Source organism: Haemaphysalis longicornis, unplaced genomic scaffold (genome assembly GCF_048455015.1).
Source record: "Haemaphysalis longicornis isolate Haplotype H1 unplaced genomic scaffold, Haemaphysalis longicornis Haplotype H1 scaffold_9, whole genome shotgun sequence".
Classification (NCBI taxonomy): domain Eukaryota; kingdom Metazoa; phylum Arthropoda; class Arachnida; order Ixodida; family Ixodidae; genus Haemaphysalis; species Haemaphysalis longicornis.
In genome coordinates, this window is record NW_027526460.1 from 158,248,647 (window position 1) to 158,269,209 (window position 20,563).

Sequence of the window (20,563 nt, forward strand, 5' to 3'; positions counted from 1 at the left end):
GAAACCATACAAAATGCTTCGCAGATTTTCCTTGTCACTATGCCCTGGTATTTAAAGAGCACCTTCGTTTTTGGGAAATGCGGAGTGCATTTGCACTTGGCGCAGTGCTGCGTCAGGTTGCACTAAACAGCCGTCTCATGACACAGCGCACGGTGCTCCGTTAGCCTCTCATTGAGACATCGTCCTGTTTGCCCCATGTATACCTTTTTGCAAGTCCGCGGTACCTTGTATACAATGCCAACAGAGCGCTTCGCAAACTTGCGCATGTGCACAACACCACAAACAGTATCTCCACTAGTGCCGTTTTTGTTCGTCTCCAGCGCTTTATCTAACAAATTGCACATGTTTCTAAGCTTATCTGGCGCAGAACAAACTACCTGTACACCATGTCCGCCCCGTATTTTTTTTTTCAACTAATGGCACACCAACCATGAATATACGGTGTCACCACCGCACATCTATCTGGTGTTTCACACGTCGACTGTTTCTATAAACAACATCGGACATAACCGTCCTTGCGACAGAACCGATCAAAGCTGCCGGATACCCACCTTTTCGGAGCCTGGCTGTTTGGATATCAAGACTTGAATATTAACCGTTTCATGTGTCCTTTTTTCCTTTTATGCTGTAGTCGTCATGTAAAGTTCAGCGCTCTAGGTTCCATGATGTCACATAACACGCTCCTTTTGAAGACGACTATCACACTGCCTTCCGCGAAAAACCTTAACAACGAATCCTCATGCTATGCCTCGTAACACGACCTTTTCCCTTGCTACAACGAGGTCATAATGCCGAAGCATCACATACACTGTCGACGAAAAACCAAATTAAGTATCTGAAAATCAATGTTCGTTAAGGAGTTCTGCGACAACATCAGACACTAACTTGAACCTGAGGGGAAACATTTAACGTCTTGCACGCTACCTAGCCATATCGTATACGGTTAGGGGACAACAACTAAAACAAATAACATATTTCATTTCTGCGACACATGGGAGGCAGCTTTGAGCAGATGGCTACCTCAAGATTGAGATGGCAAGGAACGGAGCTGCTGCATCTGTTGCCTTAGACTCAGGCTTTACCTTTGAGCTCCCTGCCTCTCTTTACCCTATTTTTATACCACAACTATTCCGTTCTCAACAAAGATCGTCTCTCTCTCTCTCTCTCTCTCTCTCTGTCTGCCTTCGAAATAAGCAAAATTGTTCCGCCCGGCCTAGACATCACAGAATAAACACTGACACTTACGCCTCCTCGCTAACCTTACCTACAACTCGCATGCACTGTGTTTCACGTTCACATTTTAAGCCAACGAAGCGCAGAGAGCCTCGGTCTCTCCTGGGCCACGGCGCTTATGTTGAGCGTGAGGTCGCGGGTTCAAATCCCGGCCGCGGCTGCCGCTTTTCTGATCAAAGCGAAAAGGAAAAACGCCCTGGTGTACGAGATTTCGGTGACGGTAAGGATCCCCAGGGGGTCGAAATTATTCCGGAGCCCTCCACGACGGTGCGCCTCATCGCCTGCGCTGCGTCGGCGCGTTAAACACTAAATTCAATCAAATCAATGAATAAATCAAGCCACAACGATTACAAACCCTCGTTGCTAGTTTTTCTCTTTTTGAAGACATTTAGTGCTGTTGAATCGTAGATCGGAAATGCACCAACTGGGTAAGAAAACGCTCCTTGGGAGTCGAAGTATCGCTAACACGCCTTACAGCTTAGGATTTAAATATAGATCTTAGGATCAAAACTACTCTCTGGTGGGTCTGAGTGGTCACTGTTTGGCTCAATGTACTGTACACCAGTAGTAGTGTTGCCAGCTTCAAGGAGCCTCAGGCATTCAGTGGGATGGGTTTTTTTTCAAGGTACGAATATTCACATCAACGAAGCATGAAGTCGCGACTTCAACTGAGTACTTCCAAGATGTGAAAAAGTATCCGAAAATATATTTTATAAAGGACCGTCACAGATCTGATGTCAAGGTGCTCAATACTTTTACATTTACTTATTTTGACATGGATTAGTGTTTGTTATACTTGCTAAATGAACAAGTCAATTCTTCCAGAAACAAGAAACAGCAAGTTTGTTAAGAAAAAATGCATGCAGACCCCAAATATTCTGTAAAACATCCGACAGTAAAAGATAGATGGTTCACAGGTTTTTCGTGGAAAGAAAGAGGACTTTAAATACCCATTGTGTAAAAAAGCAGAAAGCGAAGAACCGAAAACATAAAGTTAACAAATTATCTGTATAGGAAAACGATAGTGTGTAAGATAACAGAACACTTGTGTAAAAAAGAAGGAATCCAAGAACAGAAAACAGAAAGGGAACTGGAAATATCTGTAAGGAAAACAGTGTGTAAGATAACAGAAAAGTGTTTGCAAGGTTTAAGGCTTGGGCGAGTTGGTGCATGATTTCAAATAGGGAAACAGCGCAACACAGACAAAACACAAGAAGAAGAATGTGACAACCACAAGCGCTGACTTACAACTGACTTTATTCCTCGGCTTTTCACAGATATATGCCAAAAGTAAAAAACACAAGAAAAGATGGAAATAACATGATAGCTGGAGATAACCAAAGCTCTCGTCACGCTTCACCGACGCCATGTGCCACAAACACTTGCTGTACTACTGAGGGACAGATAATTAATATCTTTCTGCGAGAGGGACAAGGATGGAACACTAACACATTTTTCTTTTCTGCGCAATATTTCTGCGGCTTCAATTACTTCTCTGGGTATTTTATCGTTGTGTGTGGAAATGAACTCTGTTTTTTGAAAGATTGGGGCGCAGCCGCGGCAATCCCGACAGTGGACACATAAGTGGCCACTAATCGCCTTATGTACAGGTCCGCGAAGAAGTGAACGGAGCACGGGAGCGGTGGCCGAACTGCATCGCTGCGCCGCGTATGGGGGCCGACGGGAAGCCAGGAGCACCGGTCTAAGAGTGTGTTTGCCATGCCCCCGCCACCCTATCTGATATGTTTAATCGCCGCTCTGCGGGCGTGTCACACTGGAATTAATTTTGACCACCTGGGGATCTTTAACATGCGCCGAAATCTCGTACACACGGGCGTTTTTGCTTTTCGCCACCATCAGAAAAGCGGCCGCCGGGGCTGGGAATCGAACGCGTGACCTCGTGCTCAGCAGCACAACGGCTTAGCCACGGAGCCACCGCGGCGGGTCTGTAAATGCATGGCTATCTACGCAGGGAGTGTGGTTACGGAAAATGGCAGTAACTGTTGTTTTAACGGAACTATCGGAACATAAATTATATTACAATTAGCCGCTAAGACCACTCTAACTTTACGCACTACAGCTCCACTGGTCATCCTTCGTCACAAAGTGGAAGGACACTAAATTTTTCAAACGGTGCGTGTAGAAGCATCAGCTAATTAATGTTTTATAATTACCATAGACATAAAAGTGCCAAAGAATTTAAAAGCTGTAATATTTTCTTAACTATTTGAAGGTGCTCGTTAAAAACAGCAGCATCAATCCGTTTTAACCCTTTCGGTACCATCAAAAAAGAAAAATGTGCCAAGTTTACCAAAAAATCTTTATTTCTCTCACTTTGTAGAGCGATTTGTTCTTAATGAAAGAGCACCATTATTTCGATGAAACAACGTTCCTTTATTTCTCTAACTTTCTAAGAAAGATCGCCCCAAGATGGCTTCACACGGCCCCAATATTTCGACGCAATAACTTTCCTTTATTTCTTCAATGGTGTCAAAAAGATTGCTCGAGATGGCTTCACCTCAAGCCCTTAGTGTCTTGTAAAAAGAGCGCCATCAGGCCTCCAAATAACCGATGACGAGTATACTCGTCATGACCGATGACGACCATATTCGTCATCGGTCATTATGGTACAAAATCCCATGACGACTGTACTCGTCAACGGGAGCGAAAGAGTTAACGCGACAACAAAACATGCGACCTATGTCGCCCGCTGCAATAAAAGACAAAGACTGCATCTATTGTTTACGGCGTACGTTAATACAGAAAATTTCCACCGCTTGGGTATTTTGTATTTTCCTTTCTTCAAAACAGACCTGAACGGAGTGGCAGCAGTAACTCAGGACAAAACCCAAAACTAAAGAACAAACAATGTTGGAAATGAGATTTTTTTTTCTGAACAACAAAAATTCCTGTAAATCTGTTTTCTACATTTCCCAGTGCACTTTCGTTGCCGCGTTAAAATGAATTATATCGAAAAAACATGCTATAGAAAACCGCAGCACCGTACAATTGTATGCCGCCCTTTATAGGAGCGCGCGCGCAGCTTCGTCTAGCTCAACAGCGGCAGATTCGGTCGCCGCTGATGCCTGCGAGCGGCAATGCAATCAGCGACCCTCTATGGCCCAGCGCTGCCTTTTGAAAACCGTCACGCCCAGTGTGACACGCCAGCAGAGCGGCGATTAAACATATCAGATAGGGTGGCGGGGGCATGGCGAACGCAGTCTTAGAACGGTGCTCCTTGGTTTCCGTCGGCGCCAATACGCGGCGCATCGATGCAGTTCGGCCACCACTCCAGTGCTCCGTTTACTTCTGCGCGGGCCTGTACGTTATGGTTATGTTCTTTTAATCTTTCATTGAAGCATCGTCCAGTTTAGCTTACTTAAGTTTTCCCACAGGACAGAGGAACAGAATAGACTACGCCTTCAACTCATTCAACAAACCGGTTGTCGTGCTTTACGGAGCAAGAATGCATTGTTCTTTTGCTTTTGTTTACTCTCGAACACATGGAGGAAACCTTGTTGGGAGCAGAAAATACAACGTTTGCGCTAGCTCTTTTTCCTATCTTTTTCTAATTGTTCGCTATCCGGTGCATGTAAGCAATAGCAGTAAGTTTATCACGTTTGTTTCCTTCGACATCTGCTTGGCTGTCCCGTTCCTCACTTTTTATTCTTTGCATTATTCATTCTGCTACCGATGTGAACAGCTGCTTTGGGTACCCCGCTTTAAGAATCCGATCAACCTGCTTACGAAAGCTTTCTTGTATCGCATGAAAACAGAACTTGTTAAGGGCATTTTTAAAACACAATGTTATGATAGACCTTCTCACGAGTTTAGAATGGGATGAGTCAAAAGGTAGAAGCGGTCTGCTGGCTCATGGTTCGTACGCCCAGCAGATCTGATTGTGCGAAAAATGAAGCTTAAGATCTAAAAACCAGATAGTTCTGTCCACGGGAATTTCAAAAGTTAAAACCAAAGGTTTATAACACTGACGGAAATGACCTGAAACCTGGAACATTACGATTCAAAACCTCTTCGTCGGTGTTAAGAACTACTAAAAAGTCGTCGACGTAACGGAAAATTTTGGTTACTTGAGCAATCTTCAATTGGTCATGCAAATTGCGGTCAAGGTACGCTAAAAAGAGGCCACTTAAAAGTGGTGCAATGCAGGATCCGATACAGATTCCTTTAGACTGAATATAAAGCTTATCATCACAAGTTGCGAAAGTTGAGTTTAGGTACATCGTCAACAACCCTAAAAATCCTTGTACTGACACGCCTGTGCTATCTTGAAACGCAACGGAACCGTGCTTGTCAATACATTCCTCAACACAAAGCAACCGTTCACAGTGTGGCAAAGAGTAATATAAACCTTTCACGTCGAAAGAGCATGCCATATAGCTTTTGTCATTACATTCCTTTAACATTCCTTTAACATCATTACATTCCATTACATCCGATTTCCGCACAAGGAACGGGTCTTCGACTCTTCAGAGGTTCAAAAATGTCTGCAAAAACAACGCAATGCACTTTGGCAAGTATCGTTCTCGGATACAATTACCCTCAGAGGCATATCTACTTTATGTGTTTTTGCGCTGAAAAACATATCCAGGCCCATACGACTGCTTTTTCCAATGGGTTTTTCCAGACCGTCAAGCTTCAACTTTTTACACAATTTTTGGCCTCTGCTCTTACTTTTTTCAGGGAAATATTATCTCGAATTGTGAAAGCTGCTAAAACTGCTTGCTGAGCTTTTTCTTTAAAAAGGCTTTAATTCAAAACAATAAAGCCCGCTTCTTTGTCTGAGGGTAGCAAGGATAGCGCGTTGGTCCTCAAAAATGACTCCGTATGCCTAACTGGTACATCACACGTATTGTTTCTGCACTTGAAGAGAACGTCCACTCCTTCAGATACACACCTCTCGGCCTCAGCATCGGGAGCAAGGCCAGACACTTGCCTCACCAAGCTGAGCAGCTCAAACGCTGTCTTGTCAGGTTCCACGGCTAGTTTTGTTTCCCTAGCCAGGACACGGTTGATGCGGTCCGGAAGAGTCACGTCGCCCAAGTCTCTGACGTTGCCCTTCCTGGCTTTTGGAGCCGTGCACGCAGAAGCCCGCAGCTCCGAAAGAGTCTGCAACCACAAACACTCAGCCGTCGAGTCCGTCAGATCGCTGAATTCCCGCCACTTCCTGCTAGGTCGGGGCTGACAGAAACCTGGGTTTAGCGAGTACGTTGTCCTGTATGCGAGTCGCACGTTGACAAAGGAGGAATGCAACTACTCCGTGATGGGAAAGTTTCGACCCTATTTGTACGGCCGAACTTTCGACGTCGTCACGGACCACCATGCGCTCTGCTGGCTGTCCTTTTTAAAACATTCGTGCGGGCGCCTTGGGCGATAGGCTCTGCGGCTTCAAGAGTTCGAGATACGCGTCATTTATTGGTCGGGCCGTAAATATCAAGACGCTGACGGTCTGTCCCCAACGCCGCTTCCTCCTGAGGTTACCTGTGTTTTGACTGAGGACAGAGCTCTTTGTGCTCTCTCCATAGAAGTTTTATGCACTGAGCAACGCAAGGATCATAGATATCTTCCATTATTTCCGTCCTCTCTGGACCGTTCCCTCACCAAGGATCCCGTGCCCTTCGCAGACAAGCTCTCCACTTGGCACTGCGTGACGGCCTTCTTTAGCGCCGTAACTACCTCGATGAAGGACGCAAATGGCTACTGGTTATCCCGCGCCATCGCGGTGCGGACATTTGTGCTTCTCTTCACGCCGACCCAACCTGCCCTCACGCGTGTGTCTTCAAGACGTACCATCGGGTCAGTTTGCGTTATTACTGGCGTGGCATGTACAACTTCGTTAGGAAGTACGTCAAGCTATGTGCCACGTGCCAGCGCCGCAAGTCTCTTCCCGCTACTTCAGTTTGTCCCTTACAACCGCTACCGTGTCCAGCGAAACCCTTCGACCGGGTTGGCATTGACCTCTATAGACCTCTGCCATGTACGTCCGCTGGCAACCGGTGGATTATTGTCGGTATCGACCACCTGACGCGCTATGCCGAGACTGCTGCAATGCCAACGGCTGCAGCAGGAGACGTCGCTTCTTTTATTGAGTCACTTCATTTTGCGACATGGAGCGCATCGCGAGCTTCTTAGTGATCGCCGACGCGTGTTCTTGTCCCAAGTCGTTTAAGCACTGCTCAAGGCATGCCGCGTCGTGCATCGCACAACTACTGCCTACCACCCACAAACAAACGGCCTGACAGAGCGCCGACAAGTACGTCGCCGATAATCACCAGAACTGGGACCTCGTACTACCCTATGTCACGTACGCATATAATACCGCCACCCAAGCTATAACGGGTTTCTCTCCCTATTTTCTGCTGTACGGACGTGAGCACTCGTGCACTCTGGACACCAACCTGCCCTACAGACCCGATCCTTAATATTGTACGCCCCTTTGTGATGCCATGAAGCGCGCGGAAGACTCCCGACAACTGGCTTGACGTTTCGCTGCCGAAGAACAGTGGAGACAAAAATCTCGTCATGATTACGTTGCTGCAGACCCCACCTATTTACCTGGCTCCCTGGTGTGGCTTTTGGTGCCCTCTACTACACCGGGATTATCCAGCAAGCTCCTGTCAAAATATCACGGACCTGATGGCGTCATTGAACGGGTTTCTCCAGTCAATTACGTTGTAGAGCCTCTGACCCCTTCTGCGGACCTTCGAAGGCGAGGTCATGAAACTGTGAACGTGCAGCGTTTGAAGCCTTATCACGAAGCGATCATTTCTTCGGCACCATGACACAATGGCCAGGATGGCCCTCTCTTCTCCGGGGGGGTAATAAGATAAGATAAGATAATCTTTATTTCTCCAGAAGAAACTGGAAGGTCGTCCGGGCTAAGAGCTGCTAAAGACAGCTTGACAGTGGCCCGGAAACCCTCAATTGGCAGGGTTCAATGAAAGAAAAAAAATCACTCATAACGAAAGCAATTGACAGAGCACATCCTTCGTACGTAGTTCACAATAAGCTGAATTGGAAAAGTTATACAAGAACTATGGTTTCGAAATTCGCAATTGGTACAAATTAGCACAAAAAGACAGTTCTATACACAGGAAGGCACGAAACAACAGCAATAGCACATAAATACAAAACACCAGCAATGATTGTAACAGTGATGGAAACTACAAGTTTACGAAGTATTGCCGCAATTGTTTGCGGGAAAAGCAATGTGTATGACTATGTTCATTTAGAATGGTGGGAATGTTGAAGTGCAGAGCCTGATATTTACAATTAGTGCGGAATCGCGGCAGTACCCATTGTTCTGTGCTGCGCGTGCGTGAATCGGCATCCCTTGCTGTTAGAGATGAGAGTGATATTAAAACGCTTTTTAGTGAGTTTGATGCAGAAACAAATGCACTTAAAATACGAAACCTGTACAAGTGGTTTACTTTGATAATGTATTTTGGGAAAGCATTTTGTGTTGATGCCAAATACGGAATATTGGCGATATTTCGAATCACTCTCTTTTGCAACTTCAGAATTTTTATTTCATTTGTTTTATTTGTCGTAGCCCACACAAGACTACAATAGTTAACACGCGATGCAAACAATGCGTTGTAAATTAGCAGTTTGACCTGTGCAGGAAGGAAATCCCGGCATCGCGATAATACTACGGTGACTTAGGAAAGTTTATTACAAAGGTTAACTATGTGTGTGTCCCAACCTAGGTGTGCAGAAAATATAACGCCTAAAATCTTGTGTTCGTGTACTATGTCAATAACTTTATCCTCATAAATTATGTTGCTTTGCAGGTTAAGGGCAGTATTTTTAGACCTGAAGATAACTACATAGGTCATACTATAATTAATGCTAATTTGATTCGACTGCGACCAAACGGATAGCTTCCGAAGCACATGGTTACATTCTGCAATCAAATCGTTGACATCAGTACCGGAAATAAGTATAGTGCTGTCGTCTGCGTACATAATAAATAAAAATAAATGTAATAAGAAATGGTGCAACCACTGGCCAACCCGCCCGTATGGCTGGTTCACGAATCATCGCCCGCAGCGGCCGCGAGACAGAAGAAGCAGAAGACTAGTCTACCCGACAAAGCCTGGGCTACTCGTTTCTGTGACTGCTCTGCGCTATCAATAAACCCCTTTCAATATACAGGGTGGTCAAAGTTAAGTCACAGGTTTTTTTAAAAATAGGTGCTTAGATTTACGCGAAGACGACCTCTACAGTGAGGTTATGCACCCGGGAGGACACATAATTAGCCGGTAATTATTGATGTAGGGGGCTTAATTATTTAAAATTGGTTAACTACCTTTTTAGTGGTTACTGTTACCAGGCATGTTTGAATTGGAAAGTTAGACCCAATCTTGTTTCAACGCAGTTTCAATTGGCCGAGTTCTTCTAGGGCATCCGCAGTCCTAGATATCAAGCGGCGAAGTTTAATTGCGGTTCGCATGATTACGCATGCAAGGCAGTCTGCACCGGCGCATCTGGACTTATACTGGACAGTCCGCGAGTTGCCCGATTACCCAACCCGAGCGATTTGGTCCTTAAGGTTGCGTCTCGAGAAGCCCACTCAGGTTCACGTTTTTGTGCCCGCCGACGAACTCTCGCAAATTTGTAGCCGAACGCATACTGAAGCGAGAAGAGAGCGGCCGTGACAGTCAAGTGACAGAGGTGAGAGGAAGTACTCGTGAAATTTTAACCGGAAAAAGAGGACGGGTAAATAGTGTTCGCGATGGTGTGAAACTCTCCAAACCAATGGTGAATTCTAAAGCACTATACAGGGTGATCAAAGTTAAGTCGGCATGTTTTTTTTAGTTATGAGTTTAGATCTACACGAAGACCACCTCTAGAATAATTTTATTCGCCCAGGGGACACAAAATGAAATGGTAATTATTGATGTTGGTGACTAATTTATGAAAATTTACTAATTATTTTAGTGGCTGCAGTAAGCAGACATTTTTATATTGAACAGTTGGACACAATCGTGTTTCTACGCTCTTTCATTTGGTGGAATTCTTGTAGCCCATCCGTACTGCGAGATATTGAACTGCAAAGTTGAATTGCCGTTCGCAAGGTTACGCATGCAAGGCCGCAAGAGCGGGCGCAAAGCTTTTGCTTTTAGGAACGTGGCTGCTATGCATGGTGTGTGTTTTGACAACGGGGCGGATGCATGGGCAGAAATATTAACTGCTGCTATTTTTCTCTCGCATGGCTCAATCACGGAACAACAGCGATTCTGAGTACTGCAGTTTGTGACTACGGAAGCCAAGACTGAAAGGTTGCAAGCTATTCCTTTTGCCTATGCCTCCACCCCGTTTTCAAACTAAACACCGTGCAGAGCAGTCAAGTTGCAAAAGGCAGGTGCTTTGCGCCGGGTCTCGCCGCCTTGCGCAATCTTGGGAGCGCCAACTTTCCCGTTCGATATCTCGCCGTACGGATGGGCTACAAGAATTCTGCCAAATGAAACAACGTACAAACAGGATTGTGCCTAACAGTTCAATACAAGCATGCCTGCTTACTGCAGCCACAAGAAGATAATTAGTAAATTAAATCATCTGACCACCGAAATCACTGATTTCCACCTCATCCTGTGTCCCCTTTGCAGCATAATCTCAATTTAGAGGGGGTTTTCACGTAGATATAAGGGCCTAATTTTTAAAAACCTGTCTACTTATCCTTGATTACCCTGTATATCGGAGTATATGGTTAAGTGGACATTAACTTGTTGACATGAAAATGGTGAGAAATTTCTACGTTGGTGTCAGGAACTCTTTGCTTAGAAGGTGACTGGTGTAATGAGGGGAAATTTTATAACTCGCACGGAGAACAACGTACTCTCTGACAAAACCTCCTAAAAGGCTGAAAAACAGGAATAGCTACGTACACTTCTGCCGCAATCGTGAACGTTTCACTCGAAACATCAAGAGACCTGTTAGCACCTCTTGGAAATTTACTCTTCGCCTATATGATCTGAATTTAGCGGATGCTTGTGGCGGGTGGATCTTTGAAGTGATCTTATGGACTTCGTGCACGGCTCTTCGCGGATGATTGTACCTTTTATAAAAATTTTAATTCAGCAACTGATCAATACGACCTGAACAGTAGCCTAGGAAGCATTTTGAATGGTGTGATGAATGGGGCATAATTCTTAATAAAAGCACCACTCGATAAAAAGCACCACTCACGCATGTGTACAAACTAGGTTCGTTGTCTCTGGAGGAGGTGAAGAACTATAAGTATATAGGCGTGACACAAACAAATAGCCTTTCCTGGAGCCTTCACGTAAACAAAGTTGCTGTTCTGCCTTCCGAAAGCTTTGTTGTTTAAAACGCAAGGTTAAAAGTGCCCCGCCTAGCGTTAAACGTTCAGCTTACGTAGCATTAGTAAGACCCAAAGTCGAATACGTATGCACCGTTTAGGATCGGTATACAGAAGTTAACATTGATAACCTTGAACGAATTCCAAGAAAACCTGTGCGGTTTGTACCAAACACATTTTCCCTAACTATCTCACCCACCGAACTAATGAGAATTAACGACCTACCTTTGCTCAAAATTCAAAGAAAGCAATTCAGATTTGATTTTCTTTCCGTGCTCGTAAATAACAAATTAGCACTGGACCCTTCACTGTTTGTATCGCCTTTAACAACAAGAGTTACCCTGCACCGCCAACCCCACGCGCTTACTCCTTACTTTGCACAAACTAACCTTTTCAAGTTTTCTTGTTTTCAACGCCGCATCAGTGGGTGGAATGACCTAGCCACCACGAATATGCTGTCATAAAGTGGTGTATTACTGTTGAAATGTGCTAAGTTGTATCGCCCACCCTGCTTGGACCTAGTGTCCGCAGTATGTCACAAATAAATAAATACATAAATAAATTAACACATGGCGCCACCTTGTAGTGGTGGCGGCGTTTTTTTCCGAAGAAACTAAACATATGCAACACTTAGCTACGGACCTTAATTACAACACCAACCGGGAAATTAGCATACAAAACATCACCTCGTTTTGTTAAGTTCGCAGTTGTTATTTCAATATAAATATTCCTCTTTCGCGGCAAAACATGCTAAAACATTTTTGAAAGCGGTACTTCTCTAATACAGGCAGAGGACACGCATTAGCTGCTTGCAATGCCGACGTGCCGTAGAAGAAATAGTATCAAACAAGAAATACAAAAATACGGACCATAGGCGCATTTGCTTAATTGCTCACCATTTGGCGTGGGGCTGCTGCGAAAAAATGCTGTGTACCCAACGAAACAGAACGAGTGTTTATTTTTTGTAGCTCTCCATATCGACTTCTGGTGGCAGTATAAGTGTGCACGCATCAGCAAACACATGGAACATCCCACGTGTACGCATGCTTCCATAGTACGCATATTCATGCCGGCAAATTATAAATATAGCCTTTAACAAAAACACTAATAACGTAAATGTCTACGTTACGCCGCGGCACACCAATAAATAGATAGACAAACACGAAGCTACAATGCGGAGGCTCGCATATACAGCATTACTAAAATGGCTCTCAAATATCTCAAACATATGTTCCTGTACAATTTGTGGTCTGTGTTTCTGCGACAGTAGGTCCAAAAAATCTTGTTGCGCTAAATATTTTCGCTGACACAGATGGATGCACAAACACATGCAACTATACGTACGCCAGCACGTAGTTACCCGAACAATCACGTGAAATTCAATCAGCTTTGAAACATATCAATTAATCCTAACGGCTTTTTTTCGTCGGAACTACGAATGCGATGATCACCATTTGTGTAAAATAATAGCTACTGTTGTGCGGTCTACCATTTCCAGGCCCAAGGCTATGGCGACTAACAGAAGGGTGAACACAAGTTAAGCAAAGTTATAGAGGTGTTCGGGAAAGATTCCTCACGCGCATCTACCGCCCAGAAGTGTTGGAATGTTAAGCTCCTGAGTTATCAACATGTGGACGCATTTAAAAAAAAAAGCATCCAGAAACATTTTTTCAACCCATCCAACGAACGCTCGTCGTAGTTTCAGCAGTTTCAGGCAACGCTTAGCTGCGCAATCGCCACAATTCCACACACACAACGGACATTAAATCACTTCCTGGCACCGACAAGGCACATCAGAGTTTACTTCGGAGACAGTAGTGTCTACAAACACTTTGAAGTCACGTCGCCGGCCCTCTCTCCGCTAAGGTAACCGCCAACTTCTTGGTGTGCCAGTTATACCCTGACCAGGATTTAAAGCTTAGCAAACGGAATCTGCTAAACATCCGGCGCCGTTGGGACGTTGTGCCGTCAGATCATGCTCCTCGGGGCGCAAGGCCCCACAGAACAGTTTCTACATCGGTGGAGCATTGACGACGTTTCCAACAGACACATTATCGCTTCACGAGTCGATGCACATACATAAGCACTCTCCTGCATTCCTCTCTTCCTCCTTGTAAGTGGGCCAGCGGGTTTCCGCCTGTTTATTTTTATAGTTCATTTGTGCGCCGCCGCTGATGTTCAGTTGAAGCCGTTGCGAAGAGAGTGCCCAGGTTGCGCGGAGACAGTCCCGCGCTTGTATACAACTGGTTTTATTGTGATAAATCACTTTCCTGTCGCCCTTGCGAAACCTTTTCTGGTTATTAAACTACTGTATGGCTGTTCGTATAGCACTGGAACCGACTAGTGGCCATACGTTCTTATTCTTGCTGATAATCGTACTGAGCTTAATGTCATGCTGCGGTACGTCGTTTGTTCGCGGAATTCAGAAGTTATGCCTTCGTTGTACGGAAGGTGACATTGTACACAGCCCATCAGTGGCGCCACCTTACCAGCGCACGAGGCCCATACCACAGGCCAACAGTTGCTTTTTACTTTTTTCTCACCTCGGCTTCTCCCTCCTCAAGAAAAGGCCTTCTTCCTTTGCAAACTGAATAATTTCATACGTTAATTTACACACTCGAAAGAACAAATTCGAAATTAAAACTAAAATAAAATGAGCCATACAGCGAAATATTAAGTCGTTACGAAGAAAAGCACATGCTACCTTTCACGGTAACTTACACAAAATACATAAAATGACGTCAGGAAGAAACGAACAAAGATAGCAAGTACGAGTAGACAATTCAGCAAAACGTTTTACTTTTAGCTGATTTACTGCGAAAGTACAGGTGCGAGGTATATATTATTTATCAGAGTAAGTTTGTATACCACTGTCAAGGCCCGTCAAGTGGCCGATAAGTGAGTAGACATCGCAGCTAGGGTTGTTGATGGATGTCCGATTTCTATTGAATTATTTTCCTCGCTTTTTGGAAGCGTGGGGGTTTGTTTTTACTTACAATCAAACATACATACATACATACATACATACATACATACATACATACATACATACATACATACATACATACATACATACATACATACGCACTTACATACATACATACATACATACATACATACATACATACATACATACATACATACATACATACATACATACATACAAACACACATACATGCATACATACACACATAAATACGTAAGTACATACATAAATACATACTTCATTGTATACTTCATAAAATGTATACTTAGAATACATTGAATACAGAGTATTCAATGTACACTTCATACTTCATAGCATGGCTTTATTTGCAGCAGCACTGGCGGCGACGAGACACGCTTCCAAGACACGTTTGCTCTATTTGAAGCCTGGTTACCAGATCACCATCTTTGGGGTCCTGCTACATCACCTGCCTAAGTGGTCCAATCCACGTGCGCCGGCGCCGCTGCCATGCACGTGTGCGTCAGCGCGTTGGCCCCAAAGACACCCGTCTGAGCCTGCGTTGCCTGCAGCCTGCTGCTCCTGTGCGGTTCTTGTCACCACCTCAAGAGGGTACTTAAGCGAGCACCCACGGCAACCCGGCTTCATTTGGCAGCAGAAGTTGCGGTGACGAGACCTGCTTCATAAGCCACAGGTGCTGTAGGTAGGTTGTGTATATATTCCTACTTTTGGGTTTTGCCTTGCCGCCACTGTTGCTGCCCAAATCTGAACAGCATTGAGATCAACGGCGCCCCTGTCACGGAAGGTGAAAGCTGCCATGACATTTTGCAGACCATGGCAAGCACTATAGAGTGCACTGTTGAGGTAGCTGACATGGACGTCGAGCATCGCCTCCCAACAATGCCAAGAAACAAGAATGAAACAAACATCATCGTCCGTTTTTGCTCGTGTGCAAAAGAACGACTTCCTCTGGAAGGCTCGTAAGGCAAGGCTGTGCACGAGCAACATTAGGTTTTCTGGAAAGAACGATGTGCTCTTCGTCAAGGAGCATTAGACATTTTGAAAACAAGAACCTTTTTTCCAAGGCCCTAGCTCTTAAGAAGGAACACCACTGGCAATTTTTATGGACCGACAACTGTCTCATCAAGGCTGGAAAAACTGAGGACAGCAAGGTCTTTTCCATAGAGACAGAAAGGCACTCGAAGGTATTCACATAATCCTCTGTCGTGCATATTTCTGAGTAACTACTGACAACCTGCCACGAATGGCTTTGCTGTCACCCGAATATGCAAAAATCTGTCTTTCTAATGGCAGTCTATAATTTAATACAGTGCACGAAGCCTAAAGAAGAACCTCGACACAATCACATAATTTTATAGCTTCGTTGAAACATAAAAAAAAAGCCACCAGGGGGCTGCGCAGCGCACAGTCACCTCGCATGTGCTCCCGCTTTTGGACTCCTTGGCTCCGAAACGACAACCGCCACCGCAGCAAATTTACTACGAAGGTATTTGTAGCGTCACCAGCTATTCGCCGATACCACCCATGCCACAGTCTGCGCATCCAGTGGACCACAACCAGCGCTTCAAGATTTGAGGTGGGGGAACGCTGTTAACCTTAACCTGTTCCTGGCAGTGCGCGCAGCGGCTGCGCGTGCCCCCGGGCACGTCGCGATTCACATCGGCAGCGTTCTACTCCTCGTGCACGCCTCCACGTGCCATGGATGAATCGAACCAAATGCAACCAACGCATGATCCCGCCAGTAGACGCACACTCCCGCGCTATGACCCGTGGCAACAAGTGCTCCATGCCCGCCATCAACGCAAGAGACTCCCGCAAGCCGATCAACCGCTTCCAGCTACTCCCACCCCACGCAAGCCAACACTCCAAAGCTGCCCGCAAACGACTACAAGATCATCATTCGACCTCGAGGCGGCCTGCGAGTCGACGCCTGGACAGCCCGACAGTTGGCCACCAGTATTCAGCAAGCAAGTGACATTCCTATACAGGTCTTCTGCTCAGACGTCATCACGTTTCCACAACCCGCTCAGAACCTCATCACGCTCAGCACACCCCACGAAGTCTGCGCAGACGCACTACGCAAACTTACCAGCATTCGCTTGGGCACCACCGACTACGAAATCACGATGTATCTTAAGCATCCTCCGGGCACTTGTCGTGGCGTCATACAAGGCATAGATCCCGGCACCTCTCCCGAGCAGCTCCTCACACTCATCACCACAACAGGACCCCAGATACTGGAAGCTCGCATGCTCGGTATGTCCGACACGGCGACCATCACCTTCGACGGCCCCCACATGCCTTTCTACGTGCGTGTCTACGGAACACTTGTTCGCTGCAAACCCTACCGCAACACCTATCAGTGCTGTGTGCGCTGTGGTGAACTCGGACACCGCTCCGATGTGTGCCCCTCTCCCCGCCCGAGCATCTGCCCCCAGTGCCACACACCGGATCCTGCTCCCGACCACCCTTGCCGCCCCCAGTGCAAGCTCTGCGGACTGGAACACCTTACTGCCAGCAAAGAGTGCCGTCGCAAACTACGACCACCTCCACCCCCCGCACACGTACGCATCCGTCAGCAAACACAAGACCTTCGGCATCCCGCCCTCTCCACCACCAGAAGACCCCCACCTCTGAAGCCGGATTCCCAACGGAAACCACAGGTGAGCTGGTCATGCGTCGCCGCCCCCCCTCCTCCCACTACAGCCGACTTCCCACCCCTTGATCCCCATCAGGAAACAGCGCCAACTACACAGTTAGACGCTTTAATCCGTGAAAACGCCCAGTTGAAAGCGCAAAAAGTTGTCAATGAACGTCAAATAACCCTACTTCAAGAACAAATATCAGAGTTGCGAACACTACTTAACACAAGCACCCAGCATACACAGCAGTCCCCCCCACCAGCCGACCCCCTTCCCTCTACCTCACCTTTGGCAGCCCTTACTTCTTCCATTGCCGACCTTAAACTACTGTTCCAGTCAGAATTTACTGCTCTTGTAGTCAGAATTCAGGCCTTGGAAGATAAAGCAACTGACACCACCAAACGGAAGAAGCAACGCAAACCGGGCCCTGCTCTCACCCCTGCCTCGTTCGCTGACGCCATTATGGACGACGATGTCTCCTCCACGCTCTCCACGTAAACTCCGCGCGCCTACCCAACCCCTCACAATATGGCACTGGAACAGTCGATCATTCCGTAAAAAGAAAGCCTCCCTCCAACCATATACATCGCAACACCTCCCAGCCGTCATCACCCTTCAAGAAGCTGACGCACAGCACCCGACCCTTCGAGACTACAATACCTTCCAAAACGACTCATCCATACGCACAGCTACGCTCGTCCACAACCGATATACTGCCCAGCACCATGCCTTGACATCCACCATCGATTGTATCCTCGTGGATATACTACTAACTCGAAAGGGTGACCGCAGTATTTTTGTGCAAAACGTCACTCTGGCCGACTTCCCCTCCCTTTTAAAACAAGTACTTTCACTCTCTAAACACCACCAGCTTGTGATCACTGGAGATTTTAATGCTCCTCATATGGCCTGGGGCTACCCCCGTAATGCCCGCAAAGGCACCATCGTATGGGACGCTATGAATCAACACCGGCTTACGCTGTGCAACCTCCCGAACACTCCCACCAGGATAGGCAACAGTGTATCAAGGGATACTACGCCAGACCTCACTTTTGTTCGCAACGTGACGGAATACACATGGCAATGCCTCCCTGACACTTTTGGTAGCGACCACCACATTATATCCATAACTATCCAAGGTATTGCCCCTTCTCGCATAGGCACAGCCCGACTCACGGACTGGAAAGCCCTTCGCGAACATTTACCCGCGGAAGAAATTAAAGACCTCGATAGATGGACGGCCGCTCTTTCGGATGTACTGAAAGCCCACTCAAAAGAATTTCCTCTCCCCACCGACTATCCAGCCGTCGACCAACGCCTCAACAACTTGTGGACTGCGAGAAACAGCCTCATCAAGCGTTGGAAGCGCAACAAAACAAATCGGAAGTTGAAATTACGCATTGCGCACCTTGCACGGCAAGCTGAAGAATATGCACAATCCTTAAGCCAACACAACTGGATGCAATTCTGCGATCGCTTGCAGGGCACTTTGGGCACCCGTAAAACATGGCACCTAATACGTTCCCTAATGGGAACGAAAGAGACAAAATCGGCCACTGAACAGCGCATACACCGCCTTATACACAACCACCAAGGCACGGAGCAAGAATTAGGTGACACCTTACAAAAGAAATTCGCACGTGACCCGTCACAACCTTCTCCTCAATATTCGGTGTACTCGGGCGGCCACAATGCCGCACTTGACACACCCTTCACCATGCAAGAACTCGAAGTCGAACTGAGTAAACTCATCCGCAACACTACGCCGGGACACGACCACATCCCCAATAAGCTCCTCCGCAATCTGGACGACTTGGCTCTTGAGAATCTTCTCCAATACATCAATGACCACTGGGCCCGCGGCACGCTCCCACCACAGTGGCGCCATGCCGACATCACACTTATTCCAAAACCTCAGAAATCCGTCTCCCTTTCAAACCTACGTCCTATTTCTCTTACCTCGTGCGTCGGTAAGCTCATGGAACATTTGATTCACACTCGCTTGACTGACTATATAGAAGACAACGCATTACTACCAAACACCATGTACGGCTTTAGACCACATCTGTCCACTCAAGATATTCTACTTCAGCTAAAGGAAGACACCATCTTTCGTATTCCCAAAAATCACAAATACTGCATTCTTGCTTTGGATATCAAAGGAGCATTCGATAACGTCACTCACGACGCTATCCTACACGGCCTCGCCACCCTCAACCCCGGTTCCAACACCTACAACTACGTTAAGGCGTTTCTAACAGAGCGCACGGCGACAGTGGGACTTGGACACCTACGCTCACCTAAGTTTACTGCTATTCCACGTGGTACCCCACAGGGGTCTGCATTTCCCCACTTCTTTTCAACATTGCTATCAGAGATCTATCTGCGCAACTCTCTGCCATACCGGACCTGAAGCATGCTTTGTACGCAGATGACTTAACTTTATGGACTACCACAGGATCCATCGGAGACCAGCAAGAAGCCCTTCAAACAGCTGTTGATTACACATGCAGGTACTTACAGGAGCGCGGTCTTACATGCGCACCAGAAAAATCGGCCCTCCTAACCCTTCAACAACGCACAAAGGACAGAAGAATCTCCCCAGTACCAGACCCTAAGGTCCATATTCAAAACTTTCCCATTCCAACTGTTACCCACTTGCGCATACTCGGACTCACCATCCCACAGGACGGATCGGGCTCCCATACAATCCTACAACTTCAATGCACCATGACTCAGATAACCCAATTAATTCGCCGTATCACGCACCAACGGACCGGACTGAAAGAACCACACTTCATCCGACTCATTCAAGCCGTGCTTATCAGCCGTGTTACGTACGGTACGCCTTACCTGTCCCTCAAGCCAGCCGAACGGCGAAAGCTAAATATTCTTATCCGACAAACATACAAGACGGCCCTCGGACTTCCTACATGCACATCGAACGCCAAGCTGTTGCAACTGGGCTTACACAACACCTGGGAAGAGCTCTGTGAGGCGCAACGCACTTCACAACTCCAATGGCTCCAACTTACTAATGCTGGACGTGCTACCCTAGTGCGCCTTGGATATCTACCGCCTCCGGTCTCCAGATGCAGAATACGTGTTCCACTATCTATACGGAAACACATCCGCGTTACCCCAATTCCTAGAAATATGCATCCTACTTATCACGTTGGAAGACAAAGGGCCCGCGCCAACTATCTTCAGGCACAATTTCAAAATCAAAAGGAGGTGCTGTACACAGATGCCTCTCCCTATGTCACCAAAAACGCCAATGCGATTTCAGTTGTAAATAATACACCTCAGACCGTAGCCACAGCCACTGTCCTCACCACGGACACCGCCATTGCAGAGGAAGCAGCAATAGCCGTGGCAGC